Source organism: Pseudophryne corroboree, chromosome 6 (assembly GCF_028390025.1).
Source record: "Pseudophryne corroboree isolate aPseCor3 chromosome 6, aPseCor3.hap2, whole genome shotgun sequence".
Classification (NCBI taxonomy): domain Eukaryota; kingdom Metazoa; phylum Chordata; class Amphibia; order Anura; family Myobatrachidae; genus Pseudophryne; species Pseudophryne corroboree.
Window position 1 is genome coordinate 50,082,715 of NC_086449.1, and position 18,172 is coordinate 50,100,886.

The 18,172-nt window shown below is 46.9% G+C and overlaps 2 protein-coding genes across 2 annotated transcripts in view; one reads left to right on the forward strand and one right to left on the reverse strand.

The window, feature by feature from the left end:
* Positions 1-18,172, reverse strand: part of LOC134936070 (gastrula zinc finger protein XlCGF17.1-like) — a 392,476-nt gene that overhangs the window by 260,246 nt on the left and 114,058 nt on the right. The window lies entirely within an intron of this gene.
* Positions 1-18,172, forward strand: part of LOC134936066 (zinc finger protein 84-like) — a 47,267-nt gene that overhangs the window by 253 nt on the left and 28,842 nt on the right. The window lies entirely within an intron of this gene.

Consider the following 18,172-nt stretch of genomic DNA (forward strand, 5'->3'; position numbering starts at 1 on the left):
GCAAATACAAAATCTATCTCTAATGGGAAAAACCATGTGCACTGCAGGTGGGGTAGATGTAACATGTGCAGAGAGAGTTAGATTTGGATGGGTTATACTGTTTCTGTGCAGGGTAAATACTGGCTGCTTTATTTTTACACTGCAATTTAGATTTCAGTTTGAACACACCCCACCCAAATCTAACTCTCTGCACATGTTACATCTGCCCGACCTGCACTGCAGATGATTTTGCCCATTACAGAAATATTTTGCTGTTGCAATCAGGTCTGAATTTAGCCCCTTATGCAGTAAGGATTGCAATTTCTGATAAAAAGCAGTTTCTGCGATCAAATAGTTGCCGCCCAGAAATTGAGAAATAACGCCCTTTGCAGAAACTGTGAATGCATCGCAGTATGCAGCTGATCGCAGAACCATGCGCAATTACCGGAACATGGAAGATTTTTCCTATCTGCGCCAGGTAAGGTCTGCTACAATTCTTGTGACACAAGAGGCTGGAAGTGGTCATCGCTGAATTCAGGTGCCCTCCTTAAAAACACCTGGGCATGCCACGAGGCTGAAGTTAGCTTCTTATTCGGGAAGCTTCTTATTCACTTCTTATTCAAGCTCCAGCTTCTTATTCACTTCTTATTCGAACTCCAGCTTCTTATTCAGATCATTCAGTTTCGCAAGGGTTAATTAGTCTTCTGTCACAAATTTGACACCTGATCTCCACAGAGGGTGGTCACTTGCATGTGACCCACTTGTATTTTGCTTGGCCCAACGCTGTTTTGGGCATGAAATACACTGGCAAAGTGGGCACAAACACCATATTTTGCCATTTTGAATAAGTAGCTGTAGTTTTGCAAGGGTTAACTAGTCTTGGGACACAAATTTGACCCCGGAAATCAACAGAGGGTGGTCACTTGCATGTGACCCACTTGTATTTTGCCAGGCCCAACGCTGTTTTGGGCATGAAATACACTGGCAAAGTGGGCACACATAACATGTTTTGCTATTTTGAATAAGTAGCTGTAGTTTTGCAAGGGTTAACCAGTCTTGGGCCACAAATTTGACCCCTGAAATCAACAGAGTGTGGTCACTTACAAATGACCCACTTGTATTTTGCTTGGCCCAACGCTGTTTTGGGCATGAAATACACAGGCAAAGTGGGCACACACACCATATTTTGCCATTTTGAGTAAGTAGCTGTAGTTTTGCAAGGGTTAACTAGTCTTGGGACACAAATTTGACCCCTGAAATCAACAGAGGGTGGTCACTTACATATGACCCACTTGTATTCTGCTTGGCCCAACCACCATATTATAATTTACTATTTTGAATATGTAGCTGTAGTTTTGCAAGGGTTAACTAGTCTTGGGCAACATATTTGATACCAGAAATCAAGGGTTAGATTAGCTCCTTATCGCACAGGGGAGTCATAGAGAGCCTATGTTGAGTTAAAGTTGTCTGAAGTCAGCTCTTATCTTTGCTTGAAGGAAGCTATACTCAGCAGGATTGGGGTGACTGGTCCCAGCAAACCCAAGAATATTATGAGTTGAAGCTGAACCCATCTGAGCCTCCAGTTGTCAAACTGGCATGATTGGCCAAACTGAGTAAAACATGGTTACAGATAAAAATAAATCTTCGTAGTGGAAGTGATGGCTCTAGACCAGGCTATACGGGTATTAGACCGTGGTGTAAAACACTGGACCTTTGCAGGCTGACCCCAGACAATTGAGGAGCTAGCAGTGGTGATTGAGAGGTACCTGACCCTGGGAAATTTTAATAAAGCCAAGCAAGGGTTACAGCCAGTACCTAAGCCCAATACCCAGATCCCCATTGTTAAACCAAACAGCCCGTCTCCAGTCATATGTTTTGAGTGCAGAGAGCCCAGTCATGCACAGCGGTACTTCCTAAAGCAGGGTGAGCTAGTGGATTGCAGCTCAGGGAAAACAGCACAACCTGTATTCAGTATGGTGCCTGGAATTATTTCCCCAGCTGAAACTACCGTTTCATCTGATGGTACAGATTGAAGGCTGGGATATCTGGGCTTTGGTTGATACTGGTAGTGAATTGTCTTTCATCTCTGCTAACCTGGTTCTTCCCGGGTCTGGCCAGGTTGTGCTTCTGGTAAAGATGCTATGTATACTTGGTGACATAGAAGAATGCCCATGAGTGCACCTGCCGGTGGTGATTAAAGGAAGACCAGTAAAAATGGTAGTCACAGTAGCTTCCAAACCTCCTTATCCACTAATCCTGGGCCAGGACTTCCCACTGTTGCAGGAGTTTGTTACCTGGCATGACATTGGCAGACAGACAAAGGTTAAGCTGTCGCAGGGGCCAAGATCTACTGGAAGCCAAGGTTGTATGACTGTAAAGCCCTCTCTTGCCAGTGAGATTGAGACACATTAGTCCCCCATTTGCGAAAGAGTGTCTTTGCAGGACTTTAGGCGAGATCAACATAACGATGGCAACTTGTCTAATACTTTTTAAAATTTGGTAGTGGTAAATGGTAAGGTAAACTCTGCTTTACCACCTGAAGGTGTACCTTACTTTATGTGAAAAACAATTTGTTTTACCTTGTAACTTATTTGCAAGGTAAAAGGTAGACCAGTTGCTGATTCCCCGAAAACACGAGCAGCTGGTATTGAGTGCAGCTCACATGCATTTATGGGGTGGCCATTTAGGGGAGAGGAAAACTCTCAAGCGTATCCAGCTATGGTTCTCCTGGCCAGGCATTCATGCTGCAGTAAAAGAATATTGTCAGGAATGCTCAGTGTACCAAAAGAATGCACCCCAGACAGAATTTAGGGCGACCTTGGTTTTCCTGACTATAATTTCCATGCCTATTGAGCCAATTTTTATAGATCTGATGGGGCCAGTAGAAAAATCGGATCATGGGCATCAGTATATATTGGTGACGGTGGACTACTCCACCGGGTACCCGGAGGTCATACCACTATGTAACATGAAATCTAGCACTATTGTCCAGGAGTTCTTGATGCTGTATACCTGTCTAGGAATACCAATAGAGGTCCTAACCGACTAAGGTACCCCTTTTGTGTCTAAATTAATGAAATACCTGTGTCGCCTGTTAAAGGTGGATAGAATTACCATTTTGGTATACCACCCGCAGACATACGGCTTGGTTGAATGCTTTAACAGAACCCTTATGCAGATGATGAAAAGGGCAGTGTCACAGGAGAAGCGAGATTAGGACCTACTCTTACCTTAGCTAATGTTGGTAGTTTGAGAGGTACCCCAAGCCTCTTTTATTATTATTATTATTATTATCCTTTATTTATATAGAGACTGTATGGGGTTTAGACCCTTCAAACTCCTCTATGGTAGACAACGCAGAGGGATACTAGATCTATTAAAAGATGGGTGGGAGCAGCAATTGTCCCAAGGGGATGCGGTCAAGATCCCGCCGGACGGAATCCCGGCAGTTGAAATACCGACGCCAGAACCCCGACCGGCACAATCCCGACATATTCTGCCTCCGTGGGTGTCCACGCCACCCATAGAGGGAGAATATAAAAGCGTGCTGAGCATAGCAAAGCACCGTGCCTGCAGCGTGGCGAGCGAAGCGAGCCCGCAAGGGGCTGCGTTCTCCTCGCCACCCCTGTCGGGATTGTGGGGTCGAAATTCCGGCGTCTGTATTTCGACCACCGGGATCCCATCCTGCGGGATTTAGTACTGATCCCGTCCCAAGAGCCTAACATCGTTCAGTTTGTGTCCCAATTGTATGGCTGTTTAAGGCAAATTGCGCCACTTCTGACCAAGCATATGGTAAGAGCTCAACAGGATTAAAAATGCAGTCATGGCGTTACTGCTGTCAATCGGACTCTCAATAGGGGCAACAAGGTACTGATACTTGTGTCTAGGTACGGCAGGAAGGTAGAAGGAAAGAGGTAAAAGTCTACCATGTGAATTTGTTGAAGCCTTGGAAAGTGCCAGTCATCCCTCTTTAGGGGCCATGAAAACCCCAGAATGTCAGGTGCCTACTGAAGTAACTTTGAGTTCTAGCCAGAAACAAGAAGTGGTAAACTTAGTAGCACAGTACCAGGTTGTGTTCTCTGCCCTCCTGGAGAAAACTCAAATCATACAGCATGACAATGTTACTCCACTCAGGGGGATGATAAAACAAAGGCATTATTGTATATCTGAGGCCCAACAGGCAGCAGTAAAATTGGAACTGGAAGTGATGCAGCGCTTGGGGGTCATAGAGTAGTCAAACAGTGAATGGAATAATCCCATTTTTTTTAAAGTCCAAGCCTTTTGGATCTGTGAGATTCTGTAATGACTTCAGAAAGTTAAATAAAGTTCCTCGGTTTGATTCCTATCCTATGCCCCGGGTTGATGAACTAGTACAAAACTTAGCAATAAGCCAGTATCCAACTACGCTAGATTTACTGAAGGGGTACTGACAAATTCCTCTGATGGAAGCTGCCAAAGCAACAACAGCCTTCTCTACCACAGTGGGTTTGTTCCAGTCGCACCTTCCAAAGGTGGATGCAGTGTTACAGTCTCTACAGGTACAAGGGTTCACCGCTAACCTGGAGAAGTGTGCCATCATAACTGTGGAGGCAAAGTATCTGGGGTATATTGTATGCCAAGGGTAAGTTAAACCTCAACCCAGCAAGGTGGAAGCAGTCTTCACATGGCCTAAGCTAAAATGTATGTCGCAACTCAGGATATTCTTTGGTCTGGTGGGCTATTATCGTAGGTTCAGGGGTGGAACTTGCAGCGGTGCAACCAGTGCACTGCACCAGGGCCCCTCCACGATGAAGGAGCCCACAGCCGGAGGCACTACAATGAGTCAGACTGACTCATTACATGCCATCTGCCAGCGCGCTGCAAGCCGCCGGTTCCCCTAAACAGAATGAGGCTGAGCTGATGTGCAGAGCTGCAGTCTGGCCAGAGGGGGAGGAGGATGCAGTGGAGGAGTCTGGAGAAGGAGAAGGGGCCATCTTCCCCTCTCATTCACGGGCAGCCCAGCTGTTTCTTTTTGCTGCCGGAGCCGGAGCATCACGTGACCATGCGGCTAAACTGTAGAGTATCTGAGGTAGTGCAGCAGCATTCCTTGTAAGGCGGTCAGGCAGCTGTGTGTTTATTTATTTTATTATACATTTTTCTAATTGTACATTTCATCCTGCAAACTCAGAATCGCGGACCTCGAAGAGGCGGAGCCTACATTGATGGGGCGGAGATTGGGAGGTGGTGGGCGGGGTTGTTACAGTAATCTGGGCTCTCTGCAAACAGTAATGGTGACTGTGCAGTGACATATATCATACAGCACAGCATAGAGTGACCCCGCTAAGGCAGCCAGGCACAGGGTCATGTGTTGTCACCCAGGGTGCATGTGCTGCTGCTGGCTGCATGATGCATAGTGTGGGCATCTGTCTCCATGGGCCTTGTGTATCCTTGTACAAAGGAATTGTCCTGAGTTTTTGTGGGAGTTAGATACAATTGGCCGACAGTTATCATATTGACATTCATTATGTCGACATGAAGAACTGTCAACAAACAGTCCCTTGTGATCTAGCAGTTTCGTACTTTATACCGGTGACAGCAGTGCCTTTTTCTGGATCACATTGCATTGGCGATGTCTCAGCAGTGTTCTGGTGAGTATTTTCCCCATTATCCCTAATCCCTAAACCTTTCCCTAGTAGCTAACCTTAACCTTTTCCCCTCCCCACAGCCTAATCCTAGCCACCACCCCAGTGCCCCCCCCCTCCCCAGCAGCCTAACCCTAAAACTTTACCGAAGTGCCTACTATATTGGCGTTACATGTAAAAGGAGCTTTACTGTGTGGCGTAATGTGTATAAGGACCATTACTGTGTGTTGTAACGTGTATAAGGAGCTCTACTGTGTTGCGTAACATGTATAAGGAGCAGTACTGGGTGGAGTAACGTGTATCAGGAGCACTACTGTGTGGTATAATGTATATTAAGAATACTACTGTGTGGCGTAACATGTATAAGAGGCACTACTGTGTGTTGTAATGTGTATAAGGAGAACTACTGTGTGGCGTAACGTGTGGAAGGAGCTCTACTATGTGGCGTAATGCGTATAAGTAGCAGTACTGTGTGGCATAACGTGTTTCAGGAGCACTACTGTGTAGCGTAACGTATATAAGGATGACTACTGTTCAGTGTAATGTAATGTAAATCAGTGTAATGTAATAAGGTTGCATTACTGTGTGGCATCATTTGAATTGGTGGTACTATTGTGCGCCCACACCCCTTTTCAATGAGACCATGCCCTATTTTTTGACACACATGTTTTGGATCTTGGGGGGGCTGGGGCAACGCATTTTGTTGCACCTGGGCCCACCATGGTCTTGTTCCGCCACTGCGTAGGTTCAAACGCGAATTTGCCACAGGGCAGCATCATTCACTGAATGTCTGAGGAAACAGTCCCCAGACAAGATCTAATCACAGATGTGCTAAATGTAGCCCATCTACAATCATGTACTGACATGCGGGTGGTCGCCCAGCACAGGGCTAGTCCGCCCCGCATGACTGGCCCTAGCCCCCCCCTCGCACAGGTACAAAACCATTGCACGGTGTCGATGATTTTGTAATCCCCGCCAGCAAAGCTCCTGCACGCTGGCAGTCCGCTACTCGCCACATCCCGGGTCGCAGAGGCTGTGTGTAACACCACGCAGCTGCCTCGGGCCACCCCCCAACGGTCCACACGGGCCTCTGTTGTCTGGACCGTGGTTCTAAAGCCGGTGGCATGCCCCTTCCCACCACGTGACCGCCTCTGCCTGTCAATCACGCAGATGCGATGGAAGCCCTGCCGCTGCAGTGATGCAGTCTGAATTTCCCCCTAGGCCCGAGAGACTACATTGCAGAATTTAAGAAAAGCTTTATGCGCAGAGCCTGTATTGCATGCTCCTGATTTCAGGGGTCAAATTTGTGGCCCAAGACTAGTTAACCCTTGCAAAACTATTTTTTTTGAATAAGAAGCTGGAGCTCGAATAAGAAGCTAACTTCAGCATCGTGGGCACGCCTGCGTTTTCTCACACACACCCAGAAAATGGCAGGTTTCCACCCAGAAATGCCGGCTTCCTGTCAGTCAAACAGCGTCTACATTATGATCACGGTGTATACGCATTTTCTGTCGCTATTATTACTCGCACGTGCGCAATGCAAACATTGCTCATGCGCAGCCGTTTCATAATAAGCCGGATAATTTTGCAATCCTTATTGAATAAGGTCCTTGGATGGAAGGTGGGCGAGCGGCGGATGGGGGATGGGGATGACCCTGCTGTGTAATACACAGCGCTCATTATATTTATACAGGTAGCATCATATACTAGCATATATATTGTGTATATTATATATACAGATGTAGCCATGATCATCGTTGTGTATCGTGGCAGTGATGTTGTGACAAGTGTGCCCACTGCGTACGCATGCACACACCATGTTACCCTATGGAGCTAACACCCGCTGCAATCAGTATCACAGCGACGCGGTCACACTATGCAGCAATGCGTGCTCATGTGTGAATGCATCACGGTATAGATGAGCGTGGCTACATCTGTAGTATAGGTGTATATAGGGAGAGAAAGCTATATCTGTATCCTATCATGTGTATAACCTAGGAGAGTATCCCTGCTGTATAATAACACTGCACATTATACATATACAGTATATATAGAGAGAGATGTTATTGGTCTATAGTCCCTAGTGTATCATGTGTATAACCTAGGACAGCGTCCCTGCTGTATAATAACACTGCACATTATACATATACAGTATATATAGAGATAGATGTTATTGGTATATAGTCCCTAGTGTATCATGTGTATAACCTAGGACAGTATCCCTGCTGTATAATAACACTGCACATTATACATATACAGTATATATAGAGAGAGATGTTATTGGTATATAGTCCCCAGCGTATCATGTGTATAACCTAGGGCAGAGTCCCTCCTGTATAATAACACTGCACTTTATACATATACAGTATATACAGAGATAGATGTTATTGGTATATAGCCCCCAGTGTATCATGTGTATAACCTAGGACAGAGTCCCTGCTGTATAATAATACTGCACATTATACATATACAGTATATATAGAGATAGAGGTTATTGGTATATAGTCCCTAGTGCATCATGTGTATAACCTAGGGCAGAGTCCCTGCTGTACAATAACACTGCACATTATACATATACAGTATATATAGAGATAGATGTTATTGGTATATAGTCCCTAGCGTATCATGTATATAATATAGGACAGAGTCTCTGCTGTATAATAACACTGCACATTATACATATACAGTATATATAGAGATAGATGTTATTGGTATATAGTCCATAGCTTATCATGTATATAACCTAGGGCAGCGTCCCTGCTGTATAATAACACTGCACATTATACATATACAGTATATATAGAGATAGATGTTATTGGTATATAGTCCATAGCTTATCATGTATATAACCTAGGACAGAGTCCCTGCTGTATAATAACACTGCACATTATACATATACAGTATATATAGAGATAGATGTTATCGGTATATAGGGCCTAATTCTGAGTTGATTGCAGCAACAAATTTGTTAGCAGTTGGGCAAAACTATGGGGGTCATTCCGAGTTGTTCACTCGCAAGGCGATTTTAGCAGAGTTGCTTACGCTAAGCCGCCGCCTACTGGGAGTGTATCTTAGCATCTTAAAATTGCGAACGATGTATACGCAATATTGCGATTAGCACACGTCTTAGCAGTTTCAGAGTAGCTTCAGACTTACTCGGCATCTGCGATCAGTTCAGTGCTTGTCGTTCCTGGTTTGACGTCACAAACACACCCAGCGTTCGCCCAGACACTCCTCCGTTTCTCCGCCCACTCCTGCGTTTTCCCCGGAAACGGTAGCGTTTCTCACACGCCCATAAAACGGCCTGTTTCCGCCCAGTAACACCCATTTCCTGTCAATCACACTACGATCGCCAGAGCGATTAAAAAGCCGTGAGTTAAATACCTAACTACATAGCAAATTTACTTGGCGCAGTCGCAGTGCAAACATTGCGCATGCGCACTAAGCGGAAAATCGCTGCGATGCGAAGAAATTTACCGAGCGAATGACTCGGAATGAGGGCCTATGTGCACTGCAGGGGTGGCAGATATAACATGTGCAGAGAGAGTTAGATTTGGGTGGGGTGTTTTCAAACTGAAATCTAAATTGCAGTGTACAAATAATGCAGCCAGTATTTACCCTGCACAGAAACAAAATAACCCACCCAAATCTAACTCTCTCTGCAAATGTTATATCTGCCCCCCCTGCAGTGCACATGGTTTTGCCCAACTGCTAAAAAATTTCCTGCTGTGATCAACCTGGAATTACCCCCCATGTGTATAACCTAGGGTAGTGTCCCTGCTGTATAATAACACTGCACATTATACATATACAGTATATATAGAGATAGATGTTATTGGTATATAGTCCCTAGTGCATCATGTGTAAAACCTAGGGCAGAGTCCCTGCTGTATAATAACACTGCACATTATACATATACAGCATACCTCCCAACTGTCCCGATTTTCGCGGGACAGTCCCGTTTTTTGGGGACTGTCCCGCTGTCCCACCAGCGGGCCGCAGTGTCTTGCGGTGGAGGGGGACAGTTGGGACGCTCACGCACTCGGTGAATAGACGCTGTGCGCATACACACAGCGTCTATTCAGTGCAGCCAGAGGGAGAGAGGGCATGCCAGCAGCTCACGGAGCGCTGGGCATGCCCCCTCAATGACAAAATCAGGGGTGTGGCTCGTGATCGCGGGTCCTCCCGCAAAGCCACGCCCCCTTTCCCACATGTCGCGCCCCTTTTCGGGAGCGCGCTCGGCTTGACCACGCGTGTGTCCCTCTTTGAAGGCGGCCAAAGTTGGGAGGTATGATACAGTATATATAGAGATAGATGTTATTGGTATATAGTCCCTAGCGTATCATGTGTATAACCTAGGACAGAGTCCCTGCTGTATAATAACACTGCACATTATACATATACAGTATATATAGAGATAGATGTTATTGGTATATAGTCCCTAGTGCAGTGGTTCCCTATCTTTTTTGAATCAAGGTACCCTAGAGTATCAGAATATTTTTTTGTGGCACCCCTAGGCCAAAAGTTTCTTATTGCGAAATTTAGAAAGAAATAATAAAGTAAGTAAATTGTGTTTATATGTCATCCTTAGGGTCAGTTATGTGGTGAGGGGCAGGATTTGCTTGTTTGTCCACATATTCTATGATTGACAGCCACCAGCACTGGTTTTGCATATTATATTAATAATAAATAATTTGAATTGGTCCTGGACCACCAATCCAAGGCACCCCTGTAAGTGTCCCGAGGCACCCCAGGGTGCCTAGGCACACAGTTTGGGAACCACTGCCCTAGTGTATCATGTGTATAGCCTAGGACAGAGTTCCTGCTGTATAATAACACTGCACATTATACATATACAGTATATATAGAGACAGATGTTATTGGTATATAGTCCCTAGCGTATCATGTGTATAACCTAGGACAGCGTCCCTGCTGTATAATAACACTGCACATTATACATATAAAGTATATATAGAGAGAGATGTTATTGGTATATTGGCCCTCATTCCGAGTTGTTCGCTCTGAGTTTTTCATCGCATCGCAGTGAGAATCCGCTTAGTGCGCATGCGCAATGTTCGCACTGTGGCTGCGCCAAGTAACTTTACAATGAAGAAAGTATTTTTACTCACGGCTTTTTCATCGCTCCGGCGATCGTAGTGTGATTGACAGGAAATGGGTGTTACTGGGCGGAAACACGGCGTTTTAGGGGCGTGTGGCTGAAAACGCTACCGTTTCCGGAAAAAACGCAGGAGTGGCCGGAGAAACCGTGGGAGTGCCTGGACGAACGCTGGGTGTGTTTGTGACGTCAGCCAGGACCGAAAAGCACTGAACTGATCGCACAGGCAGAGTAAGTCTGAAGCTACTCAGAAACTGCTAACTCGTTTGTGATCGCAATATTGCGAATACATCGGTCGCACATTTAAGAAGCTAAGATTCACTCCCAGAAGGCGGCGGCTTAGCGTGTGTAACTCTGCTACATTCGCCTTGTGAGCGAACAACTCGGAATGAGGGCCATAGTCCCTAGCGTATCATGTATATAACCTAGGACATAGTCCCTGCTGTATAATAACACTGCACATTATACATATACAGTATATATATATATATGTTATGCACACCAGTGCCTGCAGGAATGTACTGGTGTCAGAACTGTTATGCACTCCAGTGCCTGCAGGAATGTACTGGTGTTTGAACTGTTATGCACACCAGTGCCTGCAGGAATGTACTGGTGTCTGAACGGATAGGTATGCAAAACAAATGAACTCACAGACAGACTGGGGAATATGACATTACGTACACAGAAGGTGATAGGGTAACAAAATACACACAAAGTGAACAGAGAAGCCCAGAGGCTAAGGAACTGGGTGTCTCCCTAGTATTAGTAATGCTCAGATGGGAAAAGCAAGATGTTGTGTTTTAATACGTAGAGAACCCGAAATGCTGTTGCTAAGGGCAACAGCAAAACCCTAAAGGGTTACCAACGGGTGTGGCAGTAAACTCCTTGGTCAGAGATGGAATGATAGACACAAGGAGAGTCTCCACAATCCTAATTCTCACTTGCAGTGCACAGGTTCAGCTTACTGCCACTAAGCTGACACCTGAACACCTTGCACAGTGAGACATGATTTAGGCAGGCAAGTCTTAGAATACAGCCGCAAACTTGCTAAGTTCACAGAGTAGTAAAAGAACCCCAGCAAGCTAAACGACTGACTCCAGTCTTACTGCTAGGTCTGGATTGGCAGAGTGTAGTACCAAATCCCCAGGCCTATTTGCAGTAAGCAACAACAAATACAAAGCTACACAGTACTGGCTAACTTTCAGGAACTGACTAACCAACAAAGATTCAGCAGCATCTGCTTAACCTGAGAAGAGGCCTTATAAAGCAGGTGCTGTCCACGCCCCACTCAGACCTCACAGACTGTGAGCACAAAAACCAGCACCGGATCCCCTGCCGTGCACAGAGCCTGTAACCACTGCACAGCAAAAGTCCCGAACCGGAGTATCAGCTGCGCTCAGGTTACTCCGCTAGCACTTGTCTCTTGGTTGCCATGACGACGTGGCAGCACAGGGCAGGAGACCCTATCAGTACCCCCCCTCTGACGAGGGGTCAAAGAACCCCTACCACCGGGTTTATCGGGGAACTGCGAGAAGAAAGAGCGTATCAGTCTGGGGGCATGAAGATCACAACTGCGCACCCACAACCGCTCCTCCGGGCCATACCCCTTCCAGTGCACCAAAAATGACAGCCGACCCCGAACAAACTCCCTCTGGCCACGTATCCGAAGAGGGGAAGGTCTTCCACTGGAAGAAGGATTACTAATCGCCCGTTTTAAAAGGGAACAATTAAATGTTTTATTGATACCCAAAGAACGGGGCAGATCTAACTGAAATGCCACCGGATTGATAACCCTGGTGATCTTATAAGGGGCGATGAACCGGTGGCCTAACTTATGAGATGGCTGTCTCAACTTCAAATTCTTGGTAGACAACCAGACGAAGTCTCCTAATTTGAAGCTGCAGGGTCTTTTCCGCTTATCAAAAACCCTTTTGGTCACTAATGACACAGACACAAGGGCTTTCTTCACTTTCCGCCAAATACCTCTAAGGACCAAAACCACAGAGGAACCACCAGGCGTGGAGTCCAGGGGGTCAAAAGAATTGGCCTTAGAATGATGCCCATACACACAAAGGAAGGGAGAGATCCCTGTAGCAGAGTGAGCCGCGTTGTTATAGGCAAACTCCGCCATGGACAGATGAGCAACCCAGTCAGTCTGACACTTGGAGACATAACACCTGAGGAACTGCTCCAAGGACTGGTTCACCCTTTCAGTCTGCCCATTAGACTGCGGATGGTAGCCTGAAGACAAGCTGACAGAAATCTGGAGATCGGAACAAAATGCCCTCCAGAATTTGGCCACAAACTGGGATCCGCGGTCAGAGACCACATCAAGTGGCAACCCGTGGAGACGCACAACATGCAGCATAAATAATTCAGACAGGCGTCTGGCCGATGGCAGCCCAACCAGTGGAACGAAGTGCGCCATCTTCGAAAACCTGTCAACGACAACCCAGATGGCTGTCATCCCCGAGGATTTGGGCAAGTCCACCACAAAATCCATTGAAATGTGGGTCCATGGCTTAGATGGGATAGAGAGTGGATGTAATGGGCCAACAGGAACCCCTCTAGGAGTCTTATTTCGGGCACAGATGTCACATGCCCGAACCCACTGATCCACATCCTTAGCCACCGAGGGCCACCACACCGCCCTAGATAGCAACTCCCGAGTTCTGGCAATACCCGGGTGACCTGCCGACTTCTTGGCATGGAATTCCAGGAACACTCACTGTCTTACCCTAGGAGGCACAAACAAAAGACCTACCGGAAGGTCTGGAGGAGCCTGCTCCTGTGCTCTAAGGACTAATGATAAGAGGTCCTGGGTAATGCCCACTTTAATACATGATGGGGACACAATGGGCAACGGCTCCTCGCTGGTCTCCTGGATTGGAGCAAAACTCCGCGAGAGCGCATCAGCCTTGATGTTTTTTGACCCAGGGCGATATGTTATCAAAAAATTAAAGCAAGCAAAAAACAAAGCCCATCGTGCCTGCCTGGCATTGAGACGCTTCGCTGACTCTAAATATGCCAGATTCTTATGGTCGGTGAGAATTGAGACCACAAACTTAGCCCCCTCAAGCCAGTGTCTCCACTCCTCGAGTGCATCCTTAATAGCCAACAATTCCCGGTTACCCATGTCATAATTCATCTCGGCAGGCGAAAATTTACGGGAAAAGTAAGCACAGGGATGAAGGCGATTATCAGACACTCCCATCTGAGAAAGCACTGCCCCAATACCCATCTCAGAGGCATCCACCTCCACCACAAAAGGACGCTCTGGATCTGGGTGTCGCAGCACCTTGGCCGATACAAATGCCCTTTTGAGACGGGCAAAAGCCGCTTTAGCCTCACAAGACCAGTGAGCAACATCCGCCCCTTTCTTAGTGAGTGCCACCAAGGGCGCCACTATAGACGAAAATCCAGCGATAAATCGTCTATAAAAATTTGCAAAGCCCAGGAAACGCTGAAGCGCCTTCAAACTAGTGGGCTGCACCCAATCCAGGACTGCCTGTACCTTGGAACCCTCCATTTGGAAACCTTCTGGGGAGATAATATATCCTAGAAATGCGATTTGCTGAACTTCAAATTCGCACTTCTCCAGCTTCGCCCCAAGCCGGTGGTCTCTGCGTTTCTGGAGGACTAAGCGTACATGCTTCCGATGTTCCTCCAGGGAATGGGAGAAGATTAGGATGTCATCTAAGTATACAACTAAGAATCTATCCAAATATTCCCTGAGCACATCATTCATGAAATCCTGGAAGACTGCCGGGGCATTACAGAGCCCAAAAGGCATCACCAAATATTCATAATGCCCTGAGTGGGTATTAAAGGCAGTCTTCCATTCATCCCCCTCTCTTATTCGGATTAGATTGTACGCACCGCGTAGGTCAATCTTAGAAAAAATGGTGGCAGTACGAAGCTGGTCAAACAAGACCGAAATGAGAGGCAGTGGGTATGAGTTTTTAATCGTGATACGGTTCAATTCCCAGAAGTCGATGCAGGGTCGCAACGAACCGTCCTTTTTACCCACGAAGAAGAACCCCGACCCAACTGGAGACTGTGAAGGTCTGATAAATCCCTTAGCCAAGTTCTCCTGAATGTACTCTGCCATAGCCGGAGTCTCAGGACGTGACAGGGAGTACAACCTGCTCTTGGGAAGCTTAGCATTCGGCAACAAATCAATGGCACAGTCATAGGGGCGATGGGGAGGTAGTACCTCTGCAACTTTTTTGGAGAACACGTCCGCAAAATCTGCATAACACCCTGGCAATCCTGGCAAACTTAGCTGCGAGAGCCTGACTGGAAGGCTCAAGCAACTCCTGAAACAATCAGTACCCCAACTAAGAATCTCCCCAGAGACCCAGTCAAATTGAGGATTGTGGGCCCTTAACCAGGGTAACCCCAACACCAATGGGGCAAAAGTACAGACAGTCACATAAAAGGACAATTTTTCAGAGTGTGTGGCTCCAATAAACAAAGAAATCTGGCTAGTGCAAGAGGTAATTTTACCTTGGGATAATGGTTCCCCGTTTAACCCACAAATCTCAATTTCCGATGCCAAGGGTACTAAGGGAACAGAGTGTTTCAGGGCGAATTGGCGGTCCATAAAAACCCAGTCGGCCCCACTGTCCACAAAGGCCTCAGTCTTGACAGTTTGACCGAGGATCTTCAAGGTCACCGGAATGATAAAAGTCTTCTTGGGAAATTCTGACTTCTGGCCTGACAGGATATTTCCCATCACCCTCAGGCCCTGAAGTTTTCCGGCTTTTCTGGGCATGATACTACCACATGACCTTTATTCCCACAGTACAAACACAACCCCTGCTGTCTCCTCCGCGTCTTCTCACGCTAGGAGAGGCGGGTAGCCCCAATCTGCATAGGCTCCTCGGAAAATTCCTCAGAGTCTGAGGTTCCCTTGGGAAAGAAGGAAACCTCTGTCTCCCTTTCAAGCCTACTCTCTCTCAGCCGTCTATCCACCCGGATGGATAACTGCATGAGCTGATCCAAGCTATCAGGCAAGGGATATTGTACCAGTTGGTCCTTTATCTGGTTAGAAAGACCTCTTCGGTACTGGTGTCTCAGGGCTGGGTCATTCCACTGGGTATCATGGGCCAACCTCCGAAACTCCGTACAGTAAACCTCAACTGGCCTTCGCCCTTGCTTAAGGATCGAAATCTGAGCCTCGGCTGAGGCCGTCTTGTCAGGGTCATCATACAACATGCCCAGTGCCGTAAAAAAAGCATCAACACTTTTAAGCGACGGACAGTCAGGCTGCAACCCATATGCCCAGACCTGTGGGTCTCCTTGTAGCAAGGAAATCACTATGCCCACCCGCTGAATCTCCGACCCAGAAGACTGAGGCCTAAGCCGGAAGTATAGCTTGCAGCTCTCCTTGAAACAAAAGAACTGCGAGCGATCTCCAGAAAAACGATCCGGGAGATTTACTTTCGGCTCCTTAACCCCTGAAGGTGCTGCTGCTGCGGGAGCTCCGCCAGCGGCCTGGGAGGTGTGCATTTTAATGGACAAATCATTAAATTGTCGAGTCAGGACCTGCACCTGACCGACCACCTGTTGCAACGTATTTTGAGGGGTATGCTCCATATTCCCACAAAATTTCAACAGGAGTATTAGGCTGCTGAATATGTTATGCACACCAGTGCCTGCAGGAATGTACTGGTGTCAGAACTGTTATGCACTCCAGTGCCTGCAGGAATGTACTGGTGTTTGAACTGTTATGCACACCAGTGCCTGCAGGAATGTACTGGTGTCTGAACGGATAGGTATGCAAAACAAATGAACTCACAGACAGACTGGGGAATATGACACTACGTACACAGAAGGTGATAGGGTAACAAAATACACACAAAGTGAACAGAGAAGCCCAGAGGCTAAGGAACTGGGTGTCTCCCTAGTATTAGTAATGCTCAGATGGGAAAAGCAAGATGTTGTGTTTTAATACGTAGAGAACCCGAAATGCTGTTGCTAAGGGCAACAGCAAAACCCTAAAGGGTTACCAACGGGTGTGGCAGTAAACTCCTTGGTCAGAGATGGAATGATAGACACAAGGAGAGTCTCCACAATCCTAATTCTCACTTGCAGTGCACAGGTTCAGCTTACTGCCACTAAGCTGACACCTGAACACCTTGCACAGTGAGACATGATTTAGGCAGGCAAGTCTTAGAATACAGCCGCAAACTTGCTAAGTTCACAGAGTAGTAAAAGAACCCCAGCAAGCTAAACGACTGACTCCAGTCTTACTGCTAGGTCTGGATTGGCAGAGTGTAGTACCAAATCCCCAGGCCTATTTGCAGTAAGCAACAACAAATACAAAGCTACACAGTACTGGCTAACTTTCAGGAACTGACTAACCAACAAAGATTCAGCAGCATCTGCTTAACCTGAGAAGAGGCCTTATAAAGCAGGTGCTGTCCACGCCCCACTCAGACCTCACAGACTGTGAGCACAAAAACCAGCTTGGATCCCCTGCCGTGCACAGAGCCTGTAACCACTGCACAGCAAAAGACCCGAACCGGAGTATCAGCTGCGCTCAGGTTACTCCGCTAGCACTTGTCTCCCGGTTGCCATGACGACGTGGCAGCACAGGGCAGGAGACCCTAACAATATAGAGAGAAATGGTATTGGTATATAGTCCCTAGCATATCATGTGTATAACCTAGGACAGCGTCCCTGCTGTATAATAACACTGCACATTATACATATACATTATATATATAATATAGTGATATCCAGGCTGCAGCACAGATGGTTAAATCAAAATAACTGCGGTACTAATTAAGTCACCTGTGTTCAAGCCTGGATATCACTAAAACCTGCACTGTTGGTGTGCCTTGAGGACCGTGGTTGGGAATGCCTGCCCTAGCGTATCATGTATATAACCTAGGACAGAGTCCCTGCTGTATAATAACACTGCACATTATACATATACAGTATATATAGAGAGAGATGTTGTTGGTATATAGTCCCTAGTGTATCATGTGTATAATCTAGGACAGCGTCCCTGCTGTATAATAACACTGCACATTATACATATACAGTATATATAGAGAGAGATGTTATTGGTATATAGTCCCTAACGTATCATGTGTATAACCTAGGACCAGTGCCGTTTCTTGCGGCGGGCGAGCTGTGCAACCGCACGAGGCGCCCGCCGTGGCACTTTTTGAGGACTTTGAAACCCTCCTCCCCTCTCCTCCCGAGTGCCCAGTTGGGGGGGCGGGGTTTTGCGGAATGACGCGTTTGCGTTGTGACGTCACGACGCAATCGCGTCATTCCGCAAAACCCCGCCCCCCCAACTGGGCACTCGGGAGAAGGGGGAGCAAAGCCGACCGGCGGCGGTGCCGCGCAGATGAGGGAGAGGCGGCTGAAAAACGGGAAGAACCGCTTCAAATGTAAGTCAGCCCCTCTCCCTCCCTCCCTCCCTCCCTCCCTACCCCCC